Here is an 18,578-nt window from a genome sequence, read left to right as displayed (position 1 = left end):
CTCTGATCCATCATACTGTAGTAAACTACTGTCTATTGGGCTCTGATCCATCATAAATAGTACACTACTGTCTATAGGGCTCTGATCCATCATAAATAGTACACTACTGTCTATAGGGCTCTGATCCATCATAAATAGTACACTACTGTCTATAGGGCTCTGATCCATCATACAGTAGTAAACTACTGTCTATAGGGCTCTGATCCATCATACTGTAGTACACTACTGTCTATAGGGCTCTGATCCATCATAAATAGTACACTACTGTCTATAGGGCTCTGATCCATCATAAATAGTATACTACTGTCTATAGTGCTCTGATCCATTATACTGTAGTACCCTACTGTCTATAGTGCTCTGATCCATTATACTGTAGTACCCTACTGTCTATAGGGCTCTGATCCATCATAAATAGTACACTACTGTCTATAGGCTCTGATCCATCATACTGTAGTACACTACTGTGTATAGGGCTCTTATCCATCATAAATAGTACACTACTGTCTATAGGGCTCTGATCCATCATAAATAGTACACTACTGTCTATAGGGCTCTGATCTATCATAAATAGTACACTACTGTCTATAGGGCTCTGGTTCTTCATAAATAGTACACTACTGTCTATAGGGCTCTGATCCATCATAAATAGTACACTACTGTCTATAGGGCTCTGATCTATCATAAATAGTACACTACTGTCTATAGGGCTCTGGTTCTTCATAAATAGTACACTACTGTCTATAGGGCTCTGATCCATCATAAATAGTATACTACTCTCTATAGTGCTCTGATCCATTATACTGTAGTACCCTACTGTCTATAGGGCTCTGATCCATCATACTGTAGTACCCTACTGTCTATAGGGCTCTGATCCATCATAAATAGTATACTACTGTCTATAGTGCTCTGATCCATTATACTGTAGTACCCTACTGTCTATAGTGCTCTGATCCATTATACTGTAGTACCCTACTGTCTATAGGGCTCTGGTTCATCATAAATAGTACACTACTGTCTATAGGGCTCTGGTCCTTCATTCTGTAGTACACTACTGTCTATAGGGCTCTGATCCATCATAAATAGTACACTACTGTCTATAGGGCTCTGATCCATCATACTGTAGTACACTACTGTCTATAGGGCTCTGGTCCATCATAAATAGTACACTACTGTCTAAAGGGCTCTGGTCCATCATAAATAGTACACTACTGTCTAAAGGGCTCTGATCCATCATACTGTAGTACACTACTGTCTATAGGGCTCTGGTCCATCATAAATAGTACACTACTGTCTATAGGGCTCTGGTCCATCATAAATAGTACACTACTGTCTATAGGGCTCTGATCCATCATACTGTAGTAAACTACTGTCTATAGGGCTCTGATCCATCATAAATAGTATACTACTGTCTATAGGGCTCTGATCCATCATACTGTAGTACACTACTGTCTATATGGCTCTGATCTATCATACTGTAGTAAACTACTGTCTATAGGGCTCTGATCCATCATAAATAGTACACTACTGTCTATAGGGCTCTGATCCATCATACTGTAGTAAACTACTGTCTATAGGGCTCTGATCCATCATACTGTAGTAAACTACTGTCTATAGGGCTCTGATCCATCATAAATAGTACACTACTGTCTATAGGGCTCTGATCCATCATAAATCGTACACTACAGTCTATAGGGCTCTGATCCATCATACTGTAGTAAACTACTGTCTATAGGGCTCTGATCCATCATAAATAGTACACTACTGTCTATAGGGCTCTGATCCATCATACTGTAGTAAACTACTGTCTATTGGGCTCTGATCCATCATAAATAGTACACTACTGTCTATAGGGCTCTGATCCATCATAAATAGTACACTACTGTCTATAGGGCTCTGATCCATCATAAATAGTACACTACTGTCTATAGGGCTCTGATCCATCATACTGTAGTAAACTACTGTCTATAGGGCTCTGATCCATCATACTGTAGTACACTACTGTCTATAGGGCTCTGATCTATCATAAATAGTACACTACTGTCTATAGGGCTCTGATCCATCATAAGTAGTACACTACTGTCTATAGGGCTCTGATCCATTATACTGTAGTACCCTACTGTCTATAGGGCTCTGATCCATCATACTGTTGTACCCTACTGTCTATAGGGCTCTGATCCATCATAAATAGTATACTACTGTCTATAGTGCTCTGATCCATTATACTGTAGTACCCTACTGTCTATAGTGCTCTGATCCATTATACTGTAGTACCCTACTGTCTATAGGGCTCTGATCCATCATAAATAGTACACTACTGTCTATATGGCTCTGATCCATCATACTGTAGTACACTACTGTGTATAGGGCTCTTATCCATCATAAATAGTACACTACTGTCTATAGGGCTCTGATCCATCATAAATAGTACACTACTGTCTATAGGGCTCTGATCTATCATAAATAGTACACTACTGTCTATAGGGCTCTGGTTCTTCATAAATAGTACACTACTGTCTATAGGGCTCTGATCCATCATAAATAGTACACTACTGTCTATAGGGCTCTGATCTATCATAAATAGTACACTACTGTCTATAGGGCTCTGGTTCTTCATAAGTAGTACACTACTGTCTATAGGGCTCTGATCCATCATAAATAGTATACTACTCTCTATAGTGCTCTGATCCATTATACTGTAGTACCCTACTGTCTATAGGGCTCTGATCCATCATACTGTAGTACCCTACTGTCTATAGGGCTCTGATCCATCATAAATAGTACACTACTGTCTATAGGGCTCTGATCCATCATAAATAGTATACTACTGTCTATAGTGCTCTGATCCATCATAAATAGTACACTACTGTCTATAGTGCTCTGATCCATTATACTGTAGTACCCTACTGTCTATAGTGCTCTGATCCATTATACTGTAGTACCCTACTGTCTATAGGGCTCTGGTTCATCAAAAATAGTACACTACTGTCTATAGGGCTCTGGTCCTTCATTCTGTAGTACACTACTGTCTATAGGGCTCTGATCCATCATAAATAGTACACTACTGTCTATAGGGCTCTGATCCATCATACTGTAGTAAACTACTGTCTATAGGGCTCTGATCTATCATAAATAGTACACTACTGTCTATAGGGCTCTGATCCATCATAAATAGTATACTACTGTCTATAGTGCTCTGATCCATTATACTGTAGTACCCTACTGTCTATAGGGCTCTGATCCATCATACTGTAGTACACTACTGTCTATAGGGCTCTGATCCTTCATACCGTAGTAAACTACTGTCTATAGTGATCTGATCCATCATACTGTAGTACACTACTGTCTATAGGGCTCTGATCCTTCATTCTGTAGTACACTACTGTCTATAGGGCTCTGATCTATCATAAATAGTACACTACTGTCTATAGGGCTCTGATCCATCATAAATAGTACACTACTGTCTATAGGGCTCTGATCCATCATTAAAAGTACGCTACTGTCTATAGGGCTCTGATCCATCATAAATAGTACACTACTGTCTATATGGCTCTGATCCATCATACTGTAGTACACTACTGTCTATAGGGCTCTGATCCATCATACTGTAGTACACTACCATCTATAGGGCTCTGATCCATCATACTGTAGTACCCTACTGTCTATGGGGCTCTGATCCATCATACTGTAGTACACTACTGTCTATAGGGCTCTGGTCCATCATAAATAGTACACTACTGTCTAAAGGGCTCTGGTCCATCATAAATAGTACACTACTGTCTAAAGGGCTCTGATCCATCATACTGTAGTACACTACTGTCTATAGGGCTCTGGTCCATCATAAATAGTACACTACTGTCTATAGGGCTCTGGTCCATCATAAATAGTACACTACTGTCTATAGGGCTCTGATCCATCATACTGTAGTAAACTACTGTCTATAGGGCTCTGATCCATCATAAATAGTATACTACTGTCTATAGGGCTCTGATCCATCATACTGTAGTACACTACTGTCTATATGGCTCTGATCTATCATACTGTAGTAAACTACTGTCTATAGGGCTCTGATCCATCATAAATAGTACACTACTGTCTATAGGGCTCTGATCCATCATACTGTAGTAAACTACTGTCTATAGGGCTCTGATCCATCATACTGTAGTAAACTACTGTCTATAGGGCTCTGATCCATCATAAATAGTACACTACTGTCTATAGGGCTCTGATCCATCATAAATCGTACACTACAGTCTATAGGGCTCTGATCCATCATACTGTAGTAAACTACTGTCTATAGGGCTCTGATCCATCATAAATAGTACACTACTGTCTATAGGGCTCTGATCCATCATACTGTAGTAAACTACTGTCTATTGGGCTCTGATCCATCATAAATAGTACACTACTGTCTATAGGGCTCTGATCCATCATAAATAGTACACTACTGTCTATAGGGCTCTGATCCATCATAAATAGTACACTACTGTCTATAGGGCTCTGATCCATCATACTGTAGTAAACTACTGTCTATAGGGCTCTGATCCATCATACTGTAGTACTCTACTGTCTATAGGGCTCTGATCTATCATAAATAGTACACTACTGTCTATAGGGCTCTGATCCATCATAAGTAGTACACTACTGTCTATAGGGCTCTGATCCATTATACTGTAGTACCCTACTGTCTATAGGGCTCTGATCCATCATACTGTTGTACCCTACTGTCTATAGGGCTCTGATCCATCATAAATAGTATACTACTGTCTATAGTGCTCTGATCCATTATACTGTAGTACCCTACTGTCTATAGTGCTCTGATCCATTATACTGTAGTACCCTACTGTCTATAGGGCTCTGATCCATCATAAATAGTACACTACTGTCTATATGGCTCTGATCCATCATACTGTAGTACACTACTGTGTATAGGGCTCTTATCCATCATAAATAGTACACTACTGTCTATAGGGCTCTGATCCATCATAAATAGTACACTACTGTCTATAGGGCTCTGATCTATCATAAATAGTACACTACTGTCTATAGGGCTCTGGTTCTTCATAAATAGTACACTACTGTCTATAGGGCTCTGATCCATCATAAATAGTACACTACTGTCTATAGGGCTCTGATCTATCATAAATAGTACACTACTGTCTATAGGGCTCTGGTTCTTCATAAATAGTACACTACTGTCTATAGGGCTCTGATCCATCATAAATAGTATACTACTCTCTATAGTGCTCTGATCCATTATACTGTAGTACCCTACTGTCTATAGGGCTCTGATCCATCATACTGTAGTACCCTACTGTCTATAGGGCTCTGATCCATCATAAATAGTATACTACTGTCTATAGTGCTCTGATCCATTATACTGTAGTACCCTACTGTCTATAGTGCTCTGATCCATTATACTGTAGTACCCTACTGTCTATAGGGCTCTGATCCATCATACTGTAGTACACTACTGTCTATAGGGTATAAGTAGTGCACTATATAGGGAATAGGGTGTCATTCTTGACGTGTGCAATGTCTGTATTCTGAATGATTTACAAGCAACATGATTTTCCATATGAAAAGAGAAATGGCTGGAACGAGACAATGAAAGAGAGGCATCCGTTTCCCCCCTCACTCTAATCAAAGACCGCGGCTGTACTCAGAGAGAGAGAGGGAGGAGATGGAGGGAGAGAGAGAGAGGGGGGAGGAGATGAAAGAGGCAAGAAACAGAGGAGGGAGGGAAGACAGATATTGAGAGAGTGAGCACAGAAGGAAAATAGAGAGGAGACAGGTGGAGGGAGCTACAGTATCAGAACAGAGAGAGGAGACAGGTGGAGGGAGCTACAGTATCAGAACAGAGAGAGGAGACAGGTGGAGGGAGCTACAGTATCAGAACAGAGAGAGGAGACAGGTGGAGGGAGCTACAGTATCAGAACAGAGAGAGGAGACAGGTGGAGGGAGCTACAGTATCAGAACAGAGAGAGGAGACAGGTGGAGGGAGCTACAGTATCAGAACAGAGAGAGGAGACAGGTGGAGGGAGCTACAGTATCAGAACAGAGAGAGGAGACAGGTGGAGGGAGCTACAGTATCAGAACAGAGAGAGGAGACAGGTGGAGGGAGCTACAGTATCAGAACAGAGAGAGGAGACAGGTGGAGGGAGCTACAGTATCAGAACAGAGAGAGGAGACAGGTGGAGGGAGCTACAGTATCAGAACAGAGAGAGGAGACAGGTGGAGGGAGCTACAGTATCAGAACAGAGAGAGGAGACAGGTGGAGGGAGCTACAGTATCAGAACAGAGAGAGGAGACAGGTGGAGGGAGCTACAGTATCAGAACAGAGAGAGGAGACAGGTGGAGGGAGCTACAGTATCAGAACAGAGAGAGGAGACAGGTGGAGGGAGCTACAGTATCAGAACAGAGAGAACAGATGGCGATAGAGAGAGAAGACAGAAAATACTGCATGAGACAGTCAGACAACAGAGAGACAGAGGGAGAATAGTGCAGAACAGTACAGAACTCTATGTCAGTTAGAAAGGTTGTGCTGCTCTGTGCTGCTCTGATTACTGGAGTAATCCTCTCCTCTCCTCTCCTCTGCTAAAACATCATCCATTAATAATATAGAATCCACAAAGAGTCTGGGACTTCCTCTGTTTCCCTCTTCCTGTTTTAATTTGTCTTTATATTCCTCCCTCCCTCCCTCTCCATCCCTCTCCCTACAACCCCTCTCCCTTTCCCTCCCTCCCTCCCTCTCCCTGTCTTTCTTTCCCTCTCCTGAGTCCTTACCCAAACCATCCTCCCTTTCTCTCTCTGCCTCTCTTTCCCTATCCTGAGTCAATACCAACACCATCCTTCCCTTCTCTCTCTACCTCTCTCTTTCCCTCTCCTGAGTCAATACCCACACCATCCTTCCCCTTCAATCTCATCTCTCTCACTATCTCTCTTCCTCTCCTTCTAATAAAGAGGGGGTTAAAGCTGAGGAGAGACAGGCTTCCCCCATCACTTTCTTTTTGCTGTGTTTTCAGAACCTCAGCCTTGTTGAACCTACAGTGACCATGGCAATGAGATGAGGTAACCTCAGCCTTGTTGAACCTACAGTGACCATGGCAATGAGATGAGGTAACCTCAGCCTTGTTGAACCTACAGTGACCATGGCAATGAGATGAGGTAACCTCAGCCTTGTTGAACCTACAGTGACCATGGTACTGAGATGAGGTAACCTCAGCCTTGTTGAACCTACAGTGACCATGGTAATGAGATGAGGTAACATCAGCCTTGTTGAACCTACAGTGGCCATGGCAAAGAGATGAGGTAACCTCAGCCTTGTTGAACCTACAGTGACCATGGCAATGAGATGAGGTAACCTCAGCCTTGTTGAACCTACAGTGACCATGGCAATGAGATGAGGTAACCTCAGCCTTGTTGAACCTACAGTGACCATGGCAATGAGATGAGGTAACCTTAGCCTTGTTGAACCTACAGTGACCATGGTAATGAGATGAGGTCTATTCTGGAGACAACATGAGATCTGAACATCTACTGTAGATGGGGACTAGTGTGTGTGACAGTCTAGTGTGCCTCATCTCACACACACACACACACACACACACACACACACACACACACACACACACACACACACACACACACACACACACACACACACACACACCACTGTAGTCAACTATGCAGGACAGTTATGGCAGCTAATGTGGAAATGTCCTGTGTGCTTTTTCATTTTGTTTGTGTGTGGAGGGGTGTGTTTGCATTCATGGGTGTGTGTGTGTAAGTCTGCACTTACATGTGCGGGAAAGTGTGTGTGTGTGTGTGTGTGTGTGTGTGTGTGTGTGTGTGTGTGTGTGTGTGTGTGTGTGTGTGTGTGTGTGTGTGTGTGTGTGTGTGTGTGTGTGTGTGTGTGTAACTAGCAGAGTGCTGCTTCCATCAATAATATATCTAGATAATGCAGCTGCTCCGCCCAGCCAACAACTACTACCTAACACTCTAACTCCCTCTCTCTCTCTACCTCTCTCTCTCTAGCTCTCTCTCTCTACCTCTATCTCTCTACCTCTCTCTCTCTACCTCTCTCTCTCTACCTCTCTCTCTGCCTCTACCTCTCTCTCTCTGCCTCTACCTCTCTCTCTACCTCTCTCTACGTCTCTCTCTCTACCTCTCTCTCTACCTCTACCTCTCTCTCTCTCTACCTCTCTCTAACACACAGCTGTCTTTCTCTGTGAGGGAGAGAGAGAGAGAAAGAGACTGTCTGAAAGAATGGATGAGAATAGATGAATTCGTTTAGAAAAAAAGGTGAAAATGTGTGTGTGTGTGTGTTTATGTGTGTGTGTTTGTGTGTTCATGTGTGTGTTGATGGGTGTGTGTGTGTACTTACAAAAGTGTGTGTTACAGATGAAATTTTACTTTCCAACCACCCACCAAGCCTCATCTCCTTCTGCTCTCCTGCCTCAAGTGCCTCCTTCCCTCGCTCCCTCCTGTCTCAAGTCCCCCCCTCTCTCTCTCCTGCCTCAAGTCCCTCCTTCCCTCTCTCTCTTCTGAATCAAGTCCCTCATTCTCTCTCTCTCTCCTGCCTCAAGTCCCTCTCTCTCCCTCTCTTGCCTCAATTCCATCCTTCCCTCTCTCTCTCCTGCCTCAAGTCCCTCCTTCCCCCATTCTCTCTCCTGCCTCAAGTCCCTCCTTCTCTCTCTCTGTACAGGAGAGAGAATTGGTTCTGTATTCAGACATGAGACTCAATCTATCTCTCTCTTTCGCTGCCTCCCTTGCCCCCTCCCTCACCTAGCCCCTTTCTCCCTCACTTTCCCCCTCCCTCCCTTCCCTCTCTCCCTCTCTTCAGAAGGATTAAGTCATTATGTGAGACATGGGACTCAATCCAATTATGTCCTCCACAATCCCACAATCCTTGTAACCCGCCCCGCGCACTTTACTGCACACACATAAACTAACACACACACAAAGAATCTAAACACAAACACACAGAAACTAAACACAAACACACATAAACTAACACACACACACATAAACTAACACACACACACAGAAACTAAACACAAACACACAAACTAACACACACACACAGAAACTAACACACACACACAGAAACTAACACACACACACATAAACTAACACACACACACATAAACTAAACACAAACACACATAAACTAACACACACACACAGAAACTAACACACACACACACAGAAACTAACACACACACACATAAACTAACACACACACACAGAAACTAACACACACACACAGAAACTAAACACAAACACACATAAACTAACACACACACACAGAAACTAACACACACACACATAAACTAACACACACACACAGAAACTAACACACACACACAGAAACTAAACACAAACACACAGAAACTAACACACACACACAGAAACTAAACACAAACACACATAAACTAACACACACACACAGAAACTAACACACACACACAGAAACTAACACACACACACATAAACTAACACACACACACAGAAACTAACACACACACACAGAAACTAACACACACACACAGAAACTAACACACACACACAGAAACTAACACACACACACAGAAACTAACACACACACACACAGAAACTAACACACACACACACAGAAACTAACACACACACACACAGAAACTAACACACACACACACAGAAACTAAACACACACACACACAGAAACTAAACACACACACACAGAAACTAAACACACACACACACACACAGAAACTAAACACACACACACATAAACTAAACACGCACACACATAAACTAAACACACACACACACACAGAAACTAACACACACAGAGAAACTAAAACACACACACACACACACACACACACACACACACACACACACACACACACACACACACACACACACACACACACACACACACACACACACACATAAACAGCGTACGTTGACATGCAGACGTCAATCAGAACTATGAACGTGTGTGTGTGTGTGTGTGTGTGTGTGTGTGTGTGTGTGTGTGTGTGTGTGTGTGTGTGGCTGTGTGTGTGTGTGTGTGTGTGTGTGTAGCTGTATTTAGGAGGACTACCAGGCAGTTACGTACATGGAGGTCGACAGACAAACACACACAAACAGAGGTTGACAGAGTATTAAACTTGAAAAACACGTGGCATCAAAATGGAGCGTCTCCTAAAAATAACATCCTCCATTAGTAATGATGGGAGGTCCTTTAGAATGAAGCATGGTGATATTCCTTCTGCTACAGCAACTACCATGTTGTTACACACACACACACACACACACACACACACACACACACACACACACACACACACACACACACACACACACACACACACAGGCAGGCAGGCAAACATGCACACATGCACACACACTGGTTGATGCTTATTTATAAAACCCTCTTAGGCCTCACTCCCCCCTATCTGAGATATCTACTGCAGCCCTCATCCTCCACATACAACACCCGTTCTGCCAGTCACATTCTGTTAAAGGTCCCCAAAGCACACACATCCCTGGGTCACTCCTCTTTTCAGTTCGCTGCAGCTAGCGACTGGAATGAGCTGCAAAAAACACTCAAACTGGACAGTTTTATCTCAATCTCTTCATTCAAAGACTCGATCATGGACACTCTTACTGACAGTTGTGGCTGCTTCGCGTGATGTATTGTTGTGTCTACCTTCTTGCCATTTGTACCCTGTTTTGTGCTGCTACCATGTTGTTGTTATGTGGTGTTGCTGCCATGCTGTGTTGTTGTCTTAGGTCTCTCTTTATGTCGTGTTGTGGTGTCTCTCTTGTTGTGATGTGTTTTGTTGTGACGTATTGCCACGGTAGTGCTGCTCACTCCGTTCACCAGCTCCAGATGTCTACGTCACCGGCCTTCTGGGCGTCACTGAACAGTTTCATTACCGACACCTGGTACCCATTCCCCAGATTAGATATTGTAGAAATGTGCCCTCTGTTCACCATTGTCTTGGTAGGTTATTGTTCCCATGTCCTTTTGTCTTGTGAGTACCTGTGCTTTGTGGTCTCTGCTTTCTTGCACTTGTTATTACGGGTCTCGCCCCGTGTATTGTTATTATGGGTCTCGTCCCGTGTATTGTCATTACGGGTCTCGTCCCGTGTATTGTTATTATGGGTCTCGTCCCGTGTATTGTTATTACGGGTCTCGTCCCGTGTATTGTTATTATGGGTCTCGTCCCGTGTATTGTTATTACGGGTCTCGTCCCGTGTATTGTTATTATGGGTCTCTCCCCGTGTATTGTTATTATGGGTCTCGTCCCGTGTATTGTTATTACGGGTCTCGTCCCGTGTATTGTTATTATGGGTCTCTCCCCGTGTATTGTTATTACGGGTCTCGTCCCGTGTATTGTTATTATGGGTCTCTCCCCGTGTATTGTTATTATGGGTCTAGTCCCGTGTATTGTTATTATGGGTCTCGTCCCGTGTATTGTTATTATGGGTCTCTCCCCGTGTATTGTTATTATGGGTCTCATACCGTGTATTGTTATTACGGGTCTCTCCCCGTGTATTGTCATTACGGGTCTCTCCCCGTGTATTGTTATTATGGGTCTCTCCCCGTGTATTGTTATTATGGGTCTCTCCCCGTGTATTGTTATTATGGGTCTAGTCCCGTGTATTGTTATTATGGGTCTAGTCCCGTGTATTGTTATTATGGGTCTCTCCCCGTGTATTGTTATTACGGGTCTCTCCCCGTGTATTGTTATTACGGGTCTCGTCCCGTGTATTGTTATTATGGGTCTCTCCCCGTGTATTGTTATTACGGGTCTCTCCCCGTGTATTGTTATTATGGGTCTAGTCCCGTGTATTGTTATTATGGGTCTCTCCCCGTGTATTGTTATTATGGGTCTCTCCCCGTGTATTGTTATTACGGGTCTAGTCCCGTGTATTGTTATTATGGGTCTCTCCCCGTGTATTGTTATTATGGGTCTCTCCCCGTGTATTGTTATTACGGGTCTCTCCCCGTGTATTGTTATTACGGGTCTAGTCCCGTGTATTGTTATTATGGGTCTCTCCCCGTGTATTGTTATTATGGGTCTCTCCCCGTGTATTGTTATTACGGGTCTACTCCCGTGTATTGTTATTACGGGTCTACTCCCGTGTATTGTTATTATGGGTCTACTCCCCGTGTATTGTTATTACTGGTCTCTCCCCGTGTATTGTTATTACGGGTCTCGTCTCGTGTATTGTTATTATGGGTCTCTCCCCGTGTATTGTTATTATGGGTCTCTCCCCGTGTATTGTTATTACGGGTCTCTCCCCGTGTATTGTTATTACGGGTCTAGTCCCGTGTATTGTTATTACGGGTCTAGTCCCGTGTATTGTTATTATGGGTCTCTCCCCGTGTATTGTTATTACTGGTCTCGTCTCGTGTATTGTTATTATGGGTCTCTCCCCGTGTATTGTTATTATGGGTCTCTCCCCGTGTATTGTTATTACGGGTCTCTCCCCGTGTATTGTTATTATGGGTCTCTCCCGTGTATTGTTATTACGGGTCTCTCCCCGTGTATTGTTATTACGGGTCTAGTCCCGTGTATTGTTATTACGGGTCTCTCCCCGTGTATTGTTATTACGGGTCTAGTCCCGTGTATTGTTATTACGGGTCTCGTCCCGTGTATTGTTATTACGGGTCTCTCCCCGTGTATTGTTATTATGGGTCTCGTCCCGTGTATTGTTATTACGGGTCTCGTCCCGTGTATTGTTATTACGGGTCTCTCCCCGTGTATTGTTATTATGGGTCTCGTCCCGTGTATTGTTATTATGGGTCTCTCCCCGTGTATTGTTATTATGGGTCTCTCCCGTGTATTGTTATTATGGGTCTCTCCCCGTGTATTGTTATTACGGGTCTAGTCCCGTGTATTGTTATTACTGGTCTCTCCCCGTGTATTGTTATTACGGGTCTAGTCCCGTGTATTGTTATTATGGGTCTCGTCCCGTGTATTGTTATTATGGGTCTCTCCCCGTGTATTGTTATTATGGGTCTCGTCCCGTGTATTGTTATTATGGGTCTCGTCCCGTGTATTGTTATTATGGGTCTCGTCCCGTGTATTGTTATTATGGGTCTCTCCCCGTGTATTGTTATTATGGGTCTAGTCCCCGTGTATTGTTATTATGGGTCTCGTCCCGTGTATTGTTATTATGGGTCTCGTCCCGTGTATTGTTATTACGGGTCTCGTCCCGTGTATTGTTATTACGGGTCTCGCCCCGTGTATTGTTATTATGGGTCTCTCCCCGTGTATTGTTATTATGGGTCTCTCCCCGTGTATTGTTATTACGGGTCTCTCCCCGTGTATTGTTATTATGGGTCTCGTCCCGTGTATTGTTATTACGGGTCTCGTCCCGTGTATTGTTATTACGGGTCTCGTCCCGTGTATTGTTATTATGGGTCTCTCCCCGTGTATTGTTATTACGGGTCTCGTCCCGTGTATTGTCATTACGGGTCTCGTCCCGTGTATTGTTATTATGGGTCTCTCCCCGTGTATTGTTATTACGGGTCTAGTCCCGTGTATTGTTACTACGGGTCTCGTCCCGTGTATTGTTATTATGGGTCTCGTCCCGTTTATTGTTATTACTGGTCTCGTCCCGTTTATTGTTATTACGGGTAAACACACACACAGAAACTAACACACACACACACAGAAACTAACACACACACACACAGAAACTAAACACACACACACATAAACTAAACACACACACACACACACACACAGAAACTAACACACACACACACACACACACACAGAAACTAAACACACAGAAACTAACACACACACAGAAACTAACACACACACACACACACACAGAAACTAAACACACACACACACAGAAACTAAACACACACACACACAGAAACTAAACACACACACACAGAAACTAAACACACACACACACACACAGAAACTAAACACACACACACAGAAGATAAAATCACACACACATAAACTAACACACACCCACACAGAAACTAACACACACACACACACGCAGAAACTAAACACACACACACACAGAAACTAAACACACACACACACACACACACATAAACTAACACACACACACACACACAGAGAGAAACTAACATACACACAGAGAGAAACTAAACACACACACACAGTAACTAAACACACACACACACACACACAGAAACGAAACACACACACACACACACACAGTAACTAAACACACACACACAAACTTACAACTATCTAACAACCGTCCTCACAACCGCAGACCACATGTAACCATGCCAGCCCAGGACCTCCACATCCGGCTTCTTCACCTCTGGGATCGTTTGAGACCAGCCACCAGGACAAAGAATACAACAATGGGTTTGCAAAAACAAAGAACCGACTTCAGTGTGCAATTGATCCCCTTCGATGGCCACTGGCACGCTGGAGAAGTGTGAATCCCAGTTTCAATTGTTCCGGGCAGATGGCAGACGCATGTATGGTGTTGTGTGAGTGAGCGGTTTGCACTAATATATAGAGTGCCCCGTGGTGGCGGTGGAGTTATGGTATGAGCAGGCATAAACTACAGACAATGAACACAATTGCATTTTATCGATGGCAATTTGAATGCACAGAGATACCGTGACAACATCCTGAGGCCCATTGTCGTGCCATTCATCAGCCTCCATCACCTCATGTTTCAGCATGATAACGCACGGACACATGTCGCAAGGATCTGTACACAATTCCTGGAAGCTGAAAATGTCCCAGTTCTTCCATGGCCTGCATACTCACCAGACATGTCATCCATTGAGCATGTTTGGGATGCTCTGGACCGATGTGTACGACAGCGTGTTTCAATTCCAGCCAATATCCAGAAACTTCACACAGCCATTGAAGAGGAGTGGGACAACATTCCACAGGCTACAACCAACAACCTGATCAACTCTATGTGAAGGAGATGTGTCACGCTGCATGAGGCAAATGGTGGTCACACCAGATACTGACTGGTTTTCTGATCCACACCCCTACCTGGTGCATCGGTACCACTTGCCGTGCGGTACCAGAGACAACAGTCTTTAACTTGTGTGGCTGGAGTCTTTGACCATTTTTAGGGCCTTCCACTGACACCGCCTGGTACAGAGGTCCTGGATGGCAGGGAGCTTGGCCCCAGTGATGTACTGGGCCGTACGCACTACCCTCTGTAGTGCTTTGCACTCAGATGATAAGCAGTTGCCATACCAAGCGGTGATGCAACCAATCAAAATGCTCTCAATGGTGCAGCTGTAGAACTTTGAGGATCTGAGGGCCCATGTCAAATATGTTCAGCCTCCTGAGGGGGGGAGAGGTGGTGTCGTGCCCTCTTCATGACCGTGTTGGTGTGTGTGGACCATGACAGATCTTTAGTAATGTGTAGGCCAGGAACTTGAAGGTCTCCACTAAAGCCCTCTTATATGTGTGTGTGTGTGTGTGTGTGTGTGTGTGTGTGTGTGTGTGTGTGTGTGTGTGTGTGTGTGTGTGTGTGTGTGTGTGGTGTGTGTGTGTGTGTGTGTGTGTGTGTGTGTGTGTGTATTCTACAGCCCTGCTGTGGGGATGGATCCTCAGTAGAGGAAATGTGATTTCCCACTAAAAGCTACAATAAACTATCAGTCAACTCATGAATTGTTAGGGCACTACTTCTGACCAGGATTCATAGGGCTGTGGTCAGAGATAGGGCACTACCTCTGACCAGGATTCATAGGGCTGTGGTCAGATATAGGGAACTACTTCTGACCAGGATTCATAGGGCTGTGGTCAGATATAGGGCACTACTTCTGACCAGGATTCATAGGGCTGTGGTCAGATATAGGGCACTACTTCTGACCAGTGTTCACAGGGCTGTGGTCAGATATAGGGCACTACTTCTGACCAGGATTCATAGGGCTGTGGTCAGATATAGGGCACTACTTCTGACCAGGATTCATAGGGCTGTGATCAGATATAGGGCACTACTTCTTACCAGGATTCATAGGGCTGTGGTCAGATATAGGGCACTACTTCTGACCAGGATTCATAGGGCTGTGGTCAGAGATAGGGCACTACCTCTGACCAGGATTCATAGGGCTGTGGTCAGATATAGGGCACTACTTCTGACCAGGGTTCACAGGGCTGTGGTCAGATATAGGGCAGTACTTCTGACCAGGGTTCACAGGGCTATGGTCAGATATAGGGCACTACTTCTGACCAGGATTCATAGGGCTGTGGTCAGGCCTTACTGAATTCTTGCAGCGGGGCAGGAATAGTCTGCTGACTAGGGAGGCACGACGGAAAAAACATTGTATCTTATTTTGTTTCATGTATCCTGTAGTTAGGCTATACACTGAGTGTACAAAACATTAAGAACGCATGCTCATTCCATGACTTAGATTGACCAGGTGAATCCAGGAGAAAGCTATGATCCCTTATTGATGCCACTTGTTAAATCCACTTCAATCAGTGTAGATGAAGGGGAGGAGACAGGTTAAAGAAGGATGTTTAAGCCTTGAGACAAATGAGACATGGATCGTGTATGTCATTCAGAGGGTGAATGGGCAAGACATGAAATGTAAGTGACATTGAACAGGGTATGGTAGTAGGTGCCAGGAGCACCGGTTTGTGTCAAGACCTGCAACTCTGCTGGGATTTTCATGCTCAACTGTTTCCCGTGTGTACCAGAATGGACCATGCGAAGGACATCCAGCCAACTTGACACAACTGTAGGAAGCATCGCAGTCAACATGGGCCAGCATCCGTGTGAAACGCTTTTGAGTCCATGCCTGGACAAATTGAGGCTGTTCTGATGCTAGCCTGGCCTACTGGTGTGACAAATGGATAATGTCTTTGTTTATTCGTTTGCCAACTTAAAAGAAATGCGTTTAGGACATGGAAATAGGCTAGCAGACCAGTAATTTCGTGTTTATTATATGACCCAGCCCGGAATTACTATTTTGTCGTCACACTGACAGAATACGTTTCACGGTATGTTAGGCTGTAAAATAATATGCACACTAGGCTACTTTTAGAGCCTAATATTCTAAACTGTTGTCTGTTGTCTGTCTCTCGCCTGGTCAGTTCGTGATTCATTCCGACCTTACTTACCGGTTACCGTTAACCCCTGTCTAATCCGGTGTCTTGCGCTCAGGGCGGGCCGTCCCAACTCCCAACCGTCTTTGACAACACGAAATTTCCATTTCCACCACAAACCAAAACAGGGTAAAGAAAAATAAACACTCACCTCCGACATGGGAAAGGGGCGTTCTTAGATCTCTAATCCATTCCGTTAATCCAGATATAGCGAGACGCGCAAGGTTTCCAGTTCAAACGCGAGGCAGCTCTGGTGGAGTCTAGTCCCAAGGCAGGTGCGTGCACGGGATGCTGACGGCAAAAGCGCACGACATTAATCTTCACTCACTCAACAAGGCTACCTCCCTCCCTTTTTCTCTCTTTCTTTCTTTCTCTCTCTCTCCCTCCCTCTCTCTCTCTCGCTCTCTCTCTCTCTCTCTCTCTCTCTGTCTCTCTCTTTATCTGTCTCTCTGTCTTTCTCTCTCACACACAATAACAAACAAACAGAAAGAGAAAAGATAAGACATCAATTTAGTTATTTTGCCTCCAAATAGACTATGCTCTAGTCTTGTCCGTGTGTGTGGTGATTGATGGTGATAGGTGGGTTTTCTGTGAGTGTAAATGCAGAGCCAACTACTCCATGTCTGGTCAGGGTCCAGCAGTCACCCACCAACCCTGGAGAGATACAATCACCCACCAACCCTGGAGAGATACAGTCACCCACCAACCCTGGAGAGATACAGTCACCCACCAACCCTGGAGAGATACAGTCACCCACCAACCCTGGAGAGATACAGTCACCCACCAACCCTGGAGAGATACAGTCACCCACCAACCCTGGAGGGCTACAGTCACCCACCAACCCTGGAGAGATACAGTCACCCACCAACCCTGGAGAGATACAGTCACCCACCAACCCTGGAGAGATACAGTCACCCACCAACCCTGGAGAGATACAGTCACCCACCAACCCTGGAGAGATACAGGCCTTGCAGGATTTTGTTCCAGACCACCACTGAAATGCCTGAAGTAAAATTGGCTAATCATAAAGCATTTGATTATATATTGATTGATTGGTATTTGTTGAAGTGGTACTGGGCTGGGGAAACGTCTGCATACCTGGGCTGTGCCCCAATAATCTCTCCTTCCTCCCAAAGTGTGCACTTGTTCTCTTCCCTTCATGGACAGGATTTGACAGGAATTGATTAGTATGGAAACTCATGCTATAACCTACTCCTACACCAATCCAATGCTTTTACACTTTATGGGGAGTAGTGAACGAGTGCACACTTCAGGAAGCAGGAAAGACTTTTGGGACACACCCCTTGGCCCAGGCTGGAGGATCTCCAAATTGACCACCTGGCAAAGGGAGCCTATAAATTCTGTGGTGCTCTATTCTGGAATATTAACTGGCGTTTGTCGCCCCCTTGTGGAAATAACTTCTTATTGATCTGGCTCTCGATAGAGATCTCTGAAGTTTGTACCTCGCAGCACACTGTACAAATA

The 18,578-nt window shown here is 44.3% G+C and overlaps 1 long non-coding RNA gene across 1 annotated transcript in view; it reads right to left on the bottom strand.

The window, feature by feature from the left end:
- Window positions 1-17,443, bottom strand: part of LOC123744226 (uncharacterized) — a 51,606-nt gene extending 34,163 nt beyond the window's left edge. The window contains exon 1 of the long non-coding RNA XR_006770817.1: window positions 17,245-17,443. This is a non-coding gene — a long non-coding RNA (uncharacterized lncRNA). The remainder of the gene's footprint in view (window positions 1-17,244) is intronic.
- Window positions 17,444-18,578: the final 1,135 nt, after the last annotated feature.

The sequence above is a fragment of the Salmo salar genome, chromosome ssa08 (assembly GCF_905237065.1).
Source record: "Salmo salar chromosome ssa08, Ssal_v3.1, whole genome shotgun sequence".
NCBI classification, from domain to species: domain Eukaryota; kingdom Metazoa; phylum Chordata; class Actinopteri; order Salmoniformes; family Salmonidae; genus Salmo; species Salmo salar.
The sequence above is the reverse complement of the archived record's forward strand: the minus strand, read 5'-3'. Positions and strand labels throughout refer to the sequence as shown.